Source organism: Oncorhynchus tshawytscha, linkage group LG10, assembly GCF_018296145.1.
Source record: "Oncorhynchus tshawytscha isolate Ot180627B linkage group LG10, Otsh_v2.0, whole genome shotgun sequence".
NCBI classification, from domain to species: Eukaryota; Metazoa; Chordata; class Actinopteri; order Salmoniformes; family Salmonidae; genus Oncorhynchus; species Oncorhynchus tshawytscha.
Window position 1 is genome coordinate 34,243,317 of NC_056438.1, and position 14,094 is coordinate 34,257,410.

Genomic DNA, 14,094 nt, shown 5'->3' on the forward strand with positions numbered 1-14,094 from the left:
TAATTGAAAGCAGAGGTGTGGACTCGAGTTACATGACTTGGACTCGAGTCAGACTCGAGTCCCAAATATGATGACTTGCAACTTGACTTTAACACCAATGACTCGTGACTAAACTTGGACTTAAGCCTTTTGACTCGAACTGACTTGATACCCTCCCCAAGCCCAAATATGAAAAATTATGCTATTAAAAAAAATTGCACCGCATCAACTCGTCATTTAACGGATTACAGTTTGAATCGGACAGCAGCCAATCAAATTGTGCCAGCAGAGAAAAAGTTGCGCATGGCAGTGCAGAGGAACATTGGTGGGTGAATTCAGATGGAGCCCTTGTAAAGATGATACCCCAAATTATTATTTTCGGATATAAAGACAATACTGTAGTCACCAAAAAATGGATTGCAACTTGCAAAACATGCGGGAAGAAAATTATAGACGGAAGCGCAACAACTTCCAACTTTGTTTGACATTTGAAGCTGCACAAAGAACGGTAAGTCGTTGCTAATATAGCCGACAGCTATATATAACTTTGCTAGTGTAGCATGTAGGCTAACGTAACGTTAAATCAATGAGCCTCCACACAGTCATTCAGTGCGGGAACGTAATCATTGCACACAAGATTGAGCTACAACTGGTTAGGCAGTTGGTAGCCTAAATCCTGCCTGATGTTACTGCTGTTCCTAAAACCATTGACATATGTTAGCCTACTGTAACCACAGACAGAGAGGGTGTGTGTGTGTGTGTGTGTGTGTGTGTGTAAGGTCGGGTGATTGTGTACAAGCCTACATCGCTCCTATGCGCCCCATAGCGATCCTCAAGAGTCGATCCCTATGGGGGGGTGCTATTGCAGCGGCTCAATACTTTTTTGATATGCTTACCTCTTACAGATTTGAACAATTCCAGAAGAACAAAAGTGTCAGAAGTGAACCACAAAAGTCTCCAATCTCACAGTTCATGGAGACCCGTGTAGGGCAGTACAGCATGAATCATCCACAGCAGAAAGCTATCAACAAAGCAATACTGTCCAACCTGGTTATCGATTGCAACTTGCCGAAAAAAGTTTTCGTCACTTTCTGTCAATGGTTGACAGTAAGTACAGCCCAGTGTGTCGCAGAACATTGACATCAAAAGTAGAGAACCTCGCTACAGAGAGATGTTAAAAACTGAAAACTCATTTGAGCGACACAGACCATGTTTCAGTCACAGTGGACATTTGGTCCGACCAAAAGATGAGGGGGTTTCTTGGTGTCACTGTGCACTGTATGGAGAAAGATGGAGAGAGGATACAGCTCAAAGTCCAATCTCTTGGCCTGTGACCGCTTCAAAGGCCCACACACGGCCGAAAGAATCTGTGAGCAATTTGAGGCCATATGTGATGAGTACAGCATTAAAGATAAATTGAACTATATCATTAGTGACAATGCTGCCAACATGAGAAAAGCATTCACGGTGTGCTTCTCCATTGAACAGGATGATGGAGTACATGATGAAGATCACAATGATGACCCAGAGCTCTGGAATGACCTAACCCTGGAAGACCAGCAGACAGTGGATGCTGCTATTGCAAAAAAAACAGCGCTCGCAGTGTTTTGCCCACACTCTCCAGCTGGTTGTGGGAGATGGCTTGAAAGAAACAAAAGTGATGACTCCTTCTCTTTCAAAGTTATCGAAAATCAGCTCACTGCTGCATACAAGCACAACATTCAAATTTGGGGAAAGAGGCATGCCTACTGCTGTCAACACAAGATGGAACTCAACACTGAGTAAAGTGAAGGCAGTAATCCAATGTGGCCATCTAAAGCTCTGTCATGTTCTAGAAAAGGCTGGGCACAAGGAGTTGTTGTTCACAGTACGGGAGTGGAATAAGGAGTTGGTGGACATCCTGAAGCCATTTGGAGCAACAGATATGACACAGGGGGAGAAGATAGTCACAATCAGTTCTGTTGTTCCCTCTGTCCTGTCCCTAAATCACCACCTGGAGCAGCAGAAGAATCAAGTCCATTTCCTGAGCGGCCTGGTCAGAAGTCTCCATGCATCCCTGAACAAAATATTTATTGGAATCTTCATCAATGTGAAAATGGCCAAGACAAGATGGAATCACTGCCCCCTTTTCAGATCCAGTCTACCTCAAAGCAGCTGCCTTTGATCCGGCTTTTTCTCTGATGTGGGTGGAGCAGGTGTGCTGGTCAAGGAGGAGGTGGCACAAAGAGTGAAAGGTAAATATTATTGAGTTTAATGTGACTTTTTCTCATAATTTAATCCAATTGACTGCAACAATAATATTTTTTGTTTAATCCACTGCATCACCAATACTTTAATACCGACCTTTTTGTTTCTGCTATGCTTTTACATGTTTTGCCAGAACTGATTCTGCAAGATGCTGCAGGGACTGAGCAAGCTGTGCCTCTTGTTGATGAGGAAGAGCGAGAGGACCATAGTCCTGGACAAGAAGAAGAGCTGTTTGCAGCATACTGTAAGAGGCAGAAGAAAGCTGTTGGGATCACTACAGTCACTACCTTTACATATGCGAAGGACAGAATGCCCTCTTGTTCTGGGCAATGAATGTGAAGGCTCTTCCTCCACTGTCCCGAGTGGCCATCAGGGTCTTGGCAGTTACTGCCTCCAGTGCTCCGGTGGAGCATGTCTTTAGCCATGTTGGCATCAAACTGCGGCCTCATCGTGCACAAATGACTGACAGATTTTTATCAAATTTGGTATTTTGTAAATGCAATGCATCATAGGGCCCTGAGATAAGAGAAAAAAGTAAACTGTTTATGCATTACACACACACACACACACACACACACACACGTAGTCTCCATGTTCAGGTTTTATCCCCCATCTTTGGGATCTGTATTTTTTTCTCAGACATTCATGCCAGTGTTCAAATTGAAGGCCTACTTGAAGTTCAGTAGCAGTTGTTTTGATTTACCTTTTAATAAATGATTGTAACTTTATGGCAGGATTGTTTTAGGTGTCAAGAGTATATCTGGAGAGAGAGAGAGCACTCCAATATTTTGTTTTTGTTGTCATACTGATCTGTCTTTCTCATGGCTACCCATGTATTGCCATGGAAATATAAAGTTTATTTGGAAAGTAATAAATATATATATATATTTAAAAGCATTCATGTTTTGCGTAAATATAATATACTAACTCTTACTCTTGTTAAAAACATGAAATGGTATTACATTTGGTGAAGAGCACATTATGACTTATTTAGGAATCGAAACTCAAAGTTTTGGACTTGAGACTTGACTGGGGACTTGTCGGTCTTGACTTGAGACTTGACTCGGACTTGCCTGTCTTGACTTGGAACTTGAGTGCTAAGACTTGAGACTTACTTGTCACTTGTAAAAACAATGACTTGGTCCCACGTCTGATAGAAAGTGTTATCAATACTTCTTTAGAAATACCTATTGTGTGTAATATCATTAAGTTCTTCCTGGGACAAACCAATGTGTTCTTCTGTTAAAGGTCCCCAAAGCACACACATCCCTGGGTCGCTCGTCTTTTCAGTTCGACGCAGCTAGCGACTGGAACGAGCTGCAACAAGCGCTTAAACTGGACAGTTTTATCTCCATCTCTTCATTCAAAGACTTAACCATGGACGACACTCTTACTGACAGTTGTGGCTGTTTTGCGTGATGTATTGTTCTCTCTACCTTCTTGCCCTTTGTGCTGTTGTCTGTGCCCAATAATGTTTGTACCCTGTTTTGTGCTGCTACCATGTTGTGCTGCTGCCATGTTGTATTGCTACCATGCTGTGTTGTCATGTGTTACTGCCATGCTATGTTGTTGTCTTAGGTATCTCTTTATCTAGTGTTGTGTTGTCTCTCTTGTTGTGATGTGTGTTTTATCCTATATTTTTAATCTCAGCCCCCGCAGGAGGCCTTTTGCATTTTGGTAGGCTGTCATTGTAAATAAGAATTTGGTCTTAACTGACTTGCCTAGTTAAGTAAAGGTTCAATTAAAAAAATACATAATGAAAGATGTAAAAACCTACTGGGCCATTAATTAACTTGCAAAGTGTTTCAAAGTGTATTGCTTTGCTTGATCCATTATGCAGTGGCGTGCACTCCTCAAAATGAATTGGGCACTGCCTCTCACAATCAGTGTCCCTAGCCATCCGATTCCAAAGTTTTTTACTCAGAGTGTGTCTTCATCCATTAGACAAGTTCATTAAAATGAGCGTTTGATTGATGGATGGATAGATAGATACGTATGCTATGTGATCAATCAGATCGTTGCAGAATATTTACTGTGCAGGAAGCAGTTTTTTGTTCACCTGTCAGTATTCAAGTTTGGTGAATTTAGTCTGTGCACAATTACATTTTGTCTCTGAAGGCTACATCTTGGGATGTTAACCCCATTCACCCCGTATGAATGAATCATTTTATTGTTAAATTAGAAAACCTTATAAAGTAACAAAGGCCAATGGCATGTGTTTGCACAACACTTGACTACAACAACACTTGACTTACAACCAGCCCCTCTTCACATGAGGTTGGATATGTGGCAATGATTTTACCTATCAAATGAGATCCCCTGACATTGTCAGCTCTTTTTCCAAAATGGGTCCCCAGCCTTCTCCTCATGAGTTGCACATACCTGGCTGCATCTCCAGCATAAAATATATGACCGGTCATGGGGCTTGTTTTGATTTGTCTGAAATCTGTACGAAGTAAAAGAACAGAATGATCCACCCAGGCCCTACCACCCATACCACCCTCAGTTTGGGCCAGCAGCCAAATTCATGCTTTTGTGTGAAACATAGGGGGTTCTCCATCAAAAAGGGAGAGATGCAGCTGCCACCAAAGCAAATTTAAACTGACTAACCACAATTATTGCCGAAGGTTTGCGGGTTGGTGGTCGAAACATTACAAGTGTAGGCTAATCCCCCTCCTCCACCACAATACTGACCAAAAAGGCTTGGATTGGCCTATAAGAGACCAGCTGTGCTTTCTGGGTACACTAGGGATGAACATTTTCCCGGTATTTTACAAATGTTCCATCCCGAGAATAAATCACTTTTCTGCAGGGTAACCCGGTATTTCCCGCCAAACCCTGAAGTGTCTATGAAAAGCATAAAAATATGTTCTGATCAGCCTGACAATTCAAACCTGACGCTACCTGAGCCTGATGAGCCACATATTAAATACATTTTATGAGCCCTACATTAACAACATTTAATTAGCCCAAAAAGCTCAAATGATTGTGCCATTATCCAATACAAATATGACATAGGCTGCTGCACATTACGCACAACAGAAAAACAAATACATTTCATTGTCCTTATCTTCATCATTCTAATGAAATCCTTGAATAATATAGGACTATAATTTGATGCAGGAGGCTTTCACTTCTCTTCATGAAGATTGAATGGTTATGGGTCTGAATAAATAACTGCTATAGCCTACCGCCATCGTGTGTTCACTATTCTTCAAACTACCCAGGAGTTCTATTGGCTGCTTTCCAATATTTGGGGATCTCAGATGATGCAATTTTTTTATATTTTTTTTTACCTTTATTTAACCAGGCAAGTCAGTTAAGAACACATTCTTATTTTCAATGACAGCCTGGGAACAGTGGGTTAACTGCCTGTTCAGGGGCAGAACAACAGATTTGTACCTTGTCAGCTCGGGGGTTTGAACTTGCAACCTTCCGGTTACTAGTCCAAAGCTCTAACCACTAGGCTACGTTGAACATTCTAGTTATAGGGGTTGCAACAATTTTGGCAGATAATTTTAGAAAGAGAAGGTCCAGATTGTCTAGCCCAGCTGATTTGTAGGGATCCAGATTTTGCAGCTTTTTCTGAACATCAACTGTCTGGATTTCGGTGAAGGAGAAGCAGGGAGGACTTGGGCAAGTTGCTGCATTGGGTTCTGAGCTGTTGGCTGGGGTAGGGGTAGCCAGGTGGAAAGCATGGCCAGCCGTAGAAAAATGCTTATTGAAATGATTGATTATCGTAGATTTATCGGTGGTGACAGTGTTTCCTAGCCTCAGTGCAGTGGGCAGCTGGGAGGAGATGCTCTTACTCCATGGACTTTACAGTGTCCCAACACCTTTTGGAATTAGTGCTACAGGATGCACATTTCTGGTTGAAAAAACTAGCTTTTGCTTTCCTAACTGACTGAGTATATTGGTTCCAGCAGAGGTGTATTTAGAGGACAAGTTGGTCAGGATGATATCTAAGAGGGTGTCCATTGTTACGGATTTAGGGTTACACCTGGTATGTTCCTTAATAATCTGTGTGAGATTGAGGGCATCAAGCTTAGATTGTAGGACCGCTGTGGTGTTAAGCATATCCCAGTTTAGGTCACCTAACAGTATGAACTCTGAAAATAGATGGGGAGCAATCAATTCACATATGGTGTCCAGGGCACAGTTTGGGGCTAGACTAGTTTGGGGCTAGACACAATGGTGATAGACTAGTTTCTTGAAAGGTGGATTTTTAAAAGTAGAATCTCAAATTGTTTGGGTACAGACCTGGATTGTGTGACAGAACTCTGCAAGGTATCCCTGCAGAAGATTGCATCTCCGCTCCCTTTGGCAGTTCTGTCTTGTGGGAAGATGTTAGGGATGGAAATTTCAGGATTTTTGGTGACCTTCCTAAGCCATGATTAGCTAGGACATCAGGGTTGGCGGAGTGTGCTAAAGCAGTGAATAAAACAAACTTAGGGAGGAGGCTTCTAATGTTAACATGCATGATATCAAGGCTTTTACGGTTACAGAAGTCAACAAATGAGAGCGCCTGGGGAATGGGAGTGGTGATGGGGGCGGCAGGGCCTGGGTTAACTTCTACATCACCAGAGGAACAGAGGAGGAGTAGGATAAGGGTTTACGGCTAAAGGCTATAAGAACTGGTCATCTGGTGCGTTCGGAACAGAGAGTAAAAAGAGCAGATTTCTGGGTGCGGAAGAATAGATACAAGGTATAATGTACAGACAAGGGTATGGTAGGATGTGGAGGAAAACCTAGGCATTAAGGGACAATGAGAGAGGTTTTGTCTCTAGAGGCACCAGTTAAGCCAGGTGAGGTCACCGCATGCGTGGGGGGTGGAACAAAAGGGTTATCTAAGGCATATTCGACAGGGCTCGGGGCTCTGCAGTGAAATAAGAAAATAATCACTAACCAAAACAGTGCAATTATGTTAGCACAGCTGAAAACTCTTGTTCTGATTAAAGAAGCAATAAAACTGTCCTTCTTTGGACTAGTTGAGTATCTGGAGCATCAGCATTTGTGGGTTGAATTACAGGCTCAAAACGGACAAAAACAAATAACTTTCTTCCGAAACTCTATTCTTGTTTTGAGAAATTAAGGCTATTCCATGTGAGAAATTGCCAAGAAACTTAAGATCTCGTACAACGCTGTGTAGTACTCCCTTCACAGAACAGCGCAAACTGTCTCTAACCAGAATAGAAAGAGGGGTGGAAGTGCACAACTGAGCAAGATGACAAGTACATTAGAGTGTCTAGTTTGAGAAACAGATGCCTCACAAGTCCTCAACTGGCAGCTTCATAAATAGTACCTGCAAAACACCAGTCTCAATGTCAACAGTGAAGAGGCGACTCTGGGATGCTGGCCTTCTAGGCAGATTTGCAAAGAAAAAGCCATATCTCAGACTGGCCAATAAAAAGAAAACATTAAGATGGGCAAAAGAACGCAGACACTGGACAGAGGAAGATTGTAAAAAAGTGTTATGGACAGACGAATCTAAGTTTAAGGTGTTCGGATCACAAAGAAGAACATTCGTGAGACGCATTTTTTTTTAAAGACGCTGGATGAGTGCTTGACACAATCTGTCAAACATGGTGGAGTTAATGTAATGGTCTGGGGGTGCATTGGTGGTGCTAAAGCGGGAGATTTGTTCAGGGTAAAAGGGGTCTTGAAGAAGGAAGGATATCACTCAATTTTGCAACGCCATGCCATACCCTGTGGACAGCGCTTAATTGGAGACAATTTCCTCCTACAACAGGACAATGACCCAAAGCACAGCTTAAAACTATGCACAAACTATTTAGGTAAGAAGCAGTCAACTGGTATTCTGTCTTTAATGGAGTGGCCAGCACAGTCACGGGAGCTCAACCCTAGCTTGACCGTATGGTACGTAAGAAGTGCCCAAGCCAATCCAACTTGTGGGAGGTACTTCAAGAAGCATGGGGTGAAATCTCTTCAGATTACCTCAACAAATTGACAACGAGAATGTCAAAGGTCTACAAGGCTGTAATTGCTGCAAATTGAGGATTCTTTGACGAAAGCAACATTTGAAGGACACAATTATTATTTAAATTAAAAATCATTATATAATGTCACCGTATTGACTATATTTCCTATTCATTTTGCAACTAATTTCATGTATGTTTTCATGGAAAACAAGGACATTTCTAAGTGACCCCAAACTTTTGAACAGTAGTTTATATAAACTCAACAAAAAAAAAGAAACGTCCTCTCACTGTCAACTGCGTTTATTTTCATCATTATTTTCAACTTAACATGTGTAAATATTTGTATGAACATAACAAGATTCAACAACTGAGACATAAACTGAACAAGTTCCACAGACATGTGACTAACAGAAATGGAATGATGTGTCCCTGAACAAGGGGAGGGGGGGTTCAAAATCAAAATTAACAGTCCGTATCTGCTGTGGCCACCAGCTGCATTAAGTACTGCAGTTCATCTGCTCCATAGACTGCACCAGATTTGCCAGTTCTTGCTGTGAGATGTTACCCCACTTATCCACCAAGGCACCTGCAAGTTCCCGGACATTTCTGTGAGGAATGGCCCTAGCACCTCACCTTCCGATCCAACAGGTCCCAGATGTGCTCAATGGGATTGAGATCCGGGCTCTTCGCTGGCCATGGCAGAACACTGACATCCCTGTCTTGCAGAAAATCACGCACAGAACAAGCAGTATGGCTGGTGGTATTGTCATGCTGGAGGGTCATGTCAGGATGAGCCTGCAAGAAGTTTACCACATGACGGACCCTCCACCTCCAGATCGATCCAGCTCCAGAGTACAGGCCAAGGTGTGACGCTCATTCCTTTGACGATAAACGCAAATCCGACCATCACCCCTGGTGAGACAAAACCATGACTCGTCAGTGAAGAGCACTTTTTGCCAGTCCTGTCTGGTCCAGCGACGATGGGTTTGTGCCCATAGGCGACATTGTTGCCAGTGATGTCTGGTGAGGACCTGCCTTACAACAGGCCTACAAGCCCTCAGTCCAGCCTCTCTCAGCCTATTGCAGACTGTCTGAGCACTAATGGAGGGATTGTGCGTTGCTGGTGTAACTCGGGCAGTTGATGTTGCCATCCTGTACCTGTCCCGCAGGTGTGATGTTTGGATGTACCAATCCTGTGCAGGGGTTGTTACACATGGTCTGCCACTGCAAGGACAATCAGCTGTCAGTCCTGTCTCCCCGTAGGGCTGTTTTAGGCATCTCATAGTATGGACATTGCAATTTATTACCCTGGCCACATCTTGCAGCATGCCTAAGGCACATTCGCGCAGATGAGCAGGGACCTTTTGCAGAGTCAGTAGAAAGGCCTCTTTAGTGTCCTAAATTTTGATAACTGTGACCTTAATTGCCTACCGTCTGGAAGCTGTTAGCGTCTTAACGACCGTTCCACAGGTGCATGTTCATTCATTTATTATGGTTCATTGTTCAAGCATGGGAAACAGTGTTTAAACCCTTTACAATGAAGATCTGTGAAGTTATTTTGATTTTTACGAATTATCTTTGAAAGACAGGGTCCTGAAAAAGGGACGTCTCTTTTTTTGCTGAGTTTATATTTCATCTTACATGGATGGACAAACGCCATCAAATCCATCTACATATTCTCTGTGGACGTTATCTCTCATTGAGAAATCTACTGTGAGTTGCAGCTGCATTGATACAGAGTGTGCACCGTATTATACGGTTAATCTCCATTAGACCACCCTACTATGGACTGACTACTATGGATTGACCTGCTGGGCCACTGAGGAGAGAGGAGGTATAGGCCAAGAACTGGAAGTCTGTCCCTGTCATGAGCAATGTCAATGAGTGAAAAAAATGAGGGAGAAATCTAAATATGTTTCATGCTGAAATGTTATTAGGGGTGAAAGCAGAGCTCTAATCCTATTTTAATCGCAGTGGGATTTATTAAACAGAAGCAGCAGGTTTAAATCTCAACAGATTACACGCCAGGCCTAAGGAGAGGCAGAGAGGCCCAGTGAGCTTGTGTAATCAAGTGCACTTAAGGTGATGCAGTCCTCCTTTCTGTGGTCGCCATTCAGACGAAGCTGTCCCACCCTGGAAGGAAGACAGGGAGTAAAATGTATTCGCTACAACGGTTTTTGGATCACTTAATTCATTCAACTCATGGGAATGCATAGAAACTCAATTAAATTATTAGAAAAATCTCCATTATGAAGATCCTCTACATATTTTTTTATTTATGAATTTAGTTGAGTGAGTTTATGTGGTATGGTATTAACCCCAACTCTCTTTTGACCAAACAGTCTATTGACATCCTACAGATGGCTGTGTATATTTGTGTAGCTTCTGTGCTCCCTAGGATCATGGCATGGATTATTGAAACTGTGATTGATGGGGGAGAAAGGGGGAGAATGGGTGAGTTGATGAGCGAGGGGAATCGAACGATGCATAATTATGTAATCACCAATTGTGTCTGAAGAACAGGGCAGGCCTTTCTATTTGATTGATCTATTCCAGTGGTCACTAACCAGTCGATCGCAACACATTGTGATTGTAATGACATTGTTTTGTGCCGTTTTTCACTATTTATCAAGCACACTTGGCGCTTTTAAGGATGTTAAGGATACTGATGTTTTCATCATTTGAAGCATGTCTTGCTGACCATGCCTCTTGCTGGTTGGGGTATGTGTGTTTTCATTTTGTTGGTATAAAAATAAGCTCTTACAGCATTCTCTTTAAATGTTGTTACAAAGGCACTTCACAAATAAAATGTATTGAACACTTGAATTCTTGTGTTTGTGTTTTTTTGTTTTAACAGTAAATAATATGGCTCAGTTTTCCAACCTGGGGAAAATTAGCAGGATTTTCTCCATTGAAAATGGGACTGGGATTATTTTTTTACTTTGTTTTGCTCTGAGACAGAAAAACAATTGGAAAATGGACTTTAATCTTTGAAATAGCTAACTTCATACAAGTGCAATCTGTCAATTTTCAGTAGTGTTAGCACATTACTGCCATCTAGTGGATGAAACATGTTACAATACAGGGACAATCTATACAATTAGTGAAAGGTCGCTGGTTCAAATACCCGAGCCGACAAGGTGAAGAATCTGTTGATGTGGCCTTGAGCAAGGCACAAAATCAGCACCGTACTACTATGGCTGACCCTGTAAAACAACACATTTCAGTGCATCTATCCTGTGTACAGTATGTGACAATAAACATATTTTTTTAAGGAGTTTGATCTTCCTAATTATAAGAGGATCAATGTTTCTCTCTTTTGTATCTCTTATACGTGCAATAGGACAGTGATCACTGATGTCATTAGCAAAAACACCACTCGTACTTGTGGGGGATATTTGTAAAAAAATTAGGTCAATCAGCGAGGAGTTTGCTGGGCTTCTTACATTCATCCGTGTAGGTTTGGAGATTAGTTGAGTCAGGTTAAAGAAAAGGCAAATGTTCTTCAAATGATCAGGCTGGGGTCAATCCAGGTTAAAATAAAATAACAAATTCAGATGACGGAAAAGGTTTTATATACTTAGAAATAGTACCAACAGCATCCGCCAGTGCGGTAGGGGGAAATCCCTGCAACAAACAAATGTTTTGGCACAAGGCCACATCTACAACAAAACAATCAAACTTTTTGGGGATAGAGACACTTATAGAACATGATGCCACAAGAATCGATTTCTTGGAGTCGATTTCCAAAGAGTCGATTTCTTGGCCTTGCAAGACCACCTGCATACTACTTAAATGTTGACCCAAAGTTGATCCAGTCATTTTGTACACCCCTACACTTTGAAACATATTCTCTAGAAAACATTGACTATAGTTGCCCACAATGTTGAACCAAGTATCACTCAACATGCTATTTATTATATACTGAAACGTGCGACGTGTTGATTAAATATTAGGGATCTCAAAATAAAATAAATTTTTATTTTTCACGTGCCGAATACAACAGGTTTAGACCTTACCGTGAAATGCTTACTTACAAGCCCTTAACCAACACTGCAGTTTTAAGAAAATTTGAGTTAAGAAAATATTTACTAAAGAAACTAAAGTAAAAATAAATCATACAAAAAAAAGTTACAATATAAATAACAATAACGAAGCTATATACAGGAGGTACTGCTACTGAGTCAATGTGTGGGGGAACAGGTTAGTTGAGGTAATATGTACATATAGGTAGGGGTAAAGTGACTATAGATAATAAACAGCGAGTAGCAGCAGTTTAGGCATTTGATTAATTGTTCAGCAGTCTCATGGCTTGGGGATAGAAGCTGTTAAGGAGCCTTTTTGGATAACATAATAACATTCTATGACTTGGGTGGCTGGAGTCTGACAATTTTGGGGCTTTCCCACCGCCTAGTATAGAGGCCCTGGAGCCGTGCTTGGCCACGCAAACAAGAGTGAACAGGGAGTACAAGAGGGGACTGAGCACGCAACCCTGAGGGGCCCCGGTGTTGAGGATCAGCGTGGCAGATGTGTTGTTGCCTACCTTTACCACCTGGGGGTGGCCAGTCAGAAAGTCCAGGATCCAGTTGCAGAGGGAGGTGTTTAGTCACAGGGTCCTTAGCTTAGTGATGAGCTTTGTGGTCACTATGGTGTTGAAGGTTGAGCTGTAGTCAATGAACAGCATTCTCACATACATTGGGGAGAACAAGTATTTGATACACTGACGATTTTGCAGGTTTTCCTACTTACAAAGCATGTAGAGGTCTGTAATTTGTTATCAGCTGTGAGAGATGGAATCTAAAACAAAAATACAGAAAATCACATTGCATGATTTTAAGTAATTAATTTGCATTCTATTGCATGACATAAGTATATTGATACATCAAAAAAGCAGAACTTAATATTTGGTACAGAAACCTTAGTTTGCAATTACAGAGATCATACGTTTCCTGTAGTTCTTGACCAGGTTTGCACACACTGCAGCAGGGATTTTGGCCCACTCTTCCATACAGACCTTCTCCATATCCTTCAGGTTTCGGGGCTGTCGCTGGGAAATACGTAATTTCAGCTCCCTTCAAATAATTTTGATTGGGTTCAGGTCTGGAGACTGGCCAGGCCACTCCAGGACCTTGAGATGCTTCTTACGGAGCCACTCCTTAGTTGCCCTGGCTGTGTGTTTCGGGTCGTTGTCATGATGGAAGACCCAGCCACGACCCATCTTCAATGCTCTTACTGAGGGAAGGAGGCTGTCCATCCTCCCCTCAAAACAGTGCAGTCGTCCTGTTCCCTTTGCAGAAAAGCATCCCCAAAGAATGATATTTCCACCTCCATGCTTCACGGTTGGGATTGTGTTCTTGGGGTGTACTCATCCTTCTTCTTCTTCCAAACACAGCGAGTGGAGTTTAGACCAAAAAGCTCTATTTTTGTCTCATCAGACCACATGACCTTCTCCTATTCCTCCTCTGGATCATCCAGATGGTCATTGGCAAACTTCAGAAGGGCCTGGACATGTGCTGGCTTGAGCAGGGGGACCTTGCGTGCGCAGCAGGATTTTAATCCATGACGGCGTAATGTGTTACTAATGGTTTTCTTTGAGACTGTGGTCCCAGCTCTCTTCAGGTCATTGACCAGGTCCTGCCGTGTAGTTCTGGGCTGATCCCTCACCTTCCTCATGATCATTGATGCCCCACGAGGTGAGATTTTGCATGGAGCCCCAGACCGAGGGTGATTGACCGTCATCTTGAACTTCTTCCATTTTCTAATAATTGCGCCAACAGTTGTTGCCTTCTCACCAAGTTGCTTACCTATTGTCCTGTAGCCCATCCCAGCCTTTTGCGGGTCTACAATTGTATCCCTGATGTCCTTACACAGCTCCCTGGTCTTGGACATTGTGGAGAGGTTGGAGTCTGTTTGATTGAGTGTGTGGACA

At 42.4% G+C, this 14,094-nt stretch overlaps 1 long non-coding RNA gene across 1 annotated transcript; it reads left to right on the top strand.

Moving 5' to 3' along the window:
* Window positions 1-301: 301 nt before the first annotated feature.
* On the top strand, window positions 302-3,516 carry LOC112261062. The gene is made up of 4 exons (XR_002955092.2): window positions 302-487; window positions 885-2,213; window positions 2,360-2,470; window positions 3,475-3,516. It is a non-coding gene; the product is annotated as an uncharacterized LOC112261062 (long non-coding RNA).
* Window positions 3,517-14,094: the final 10,578 nt, after the last annotated feature.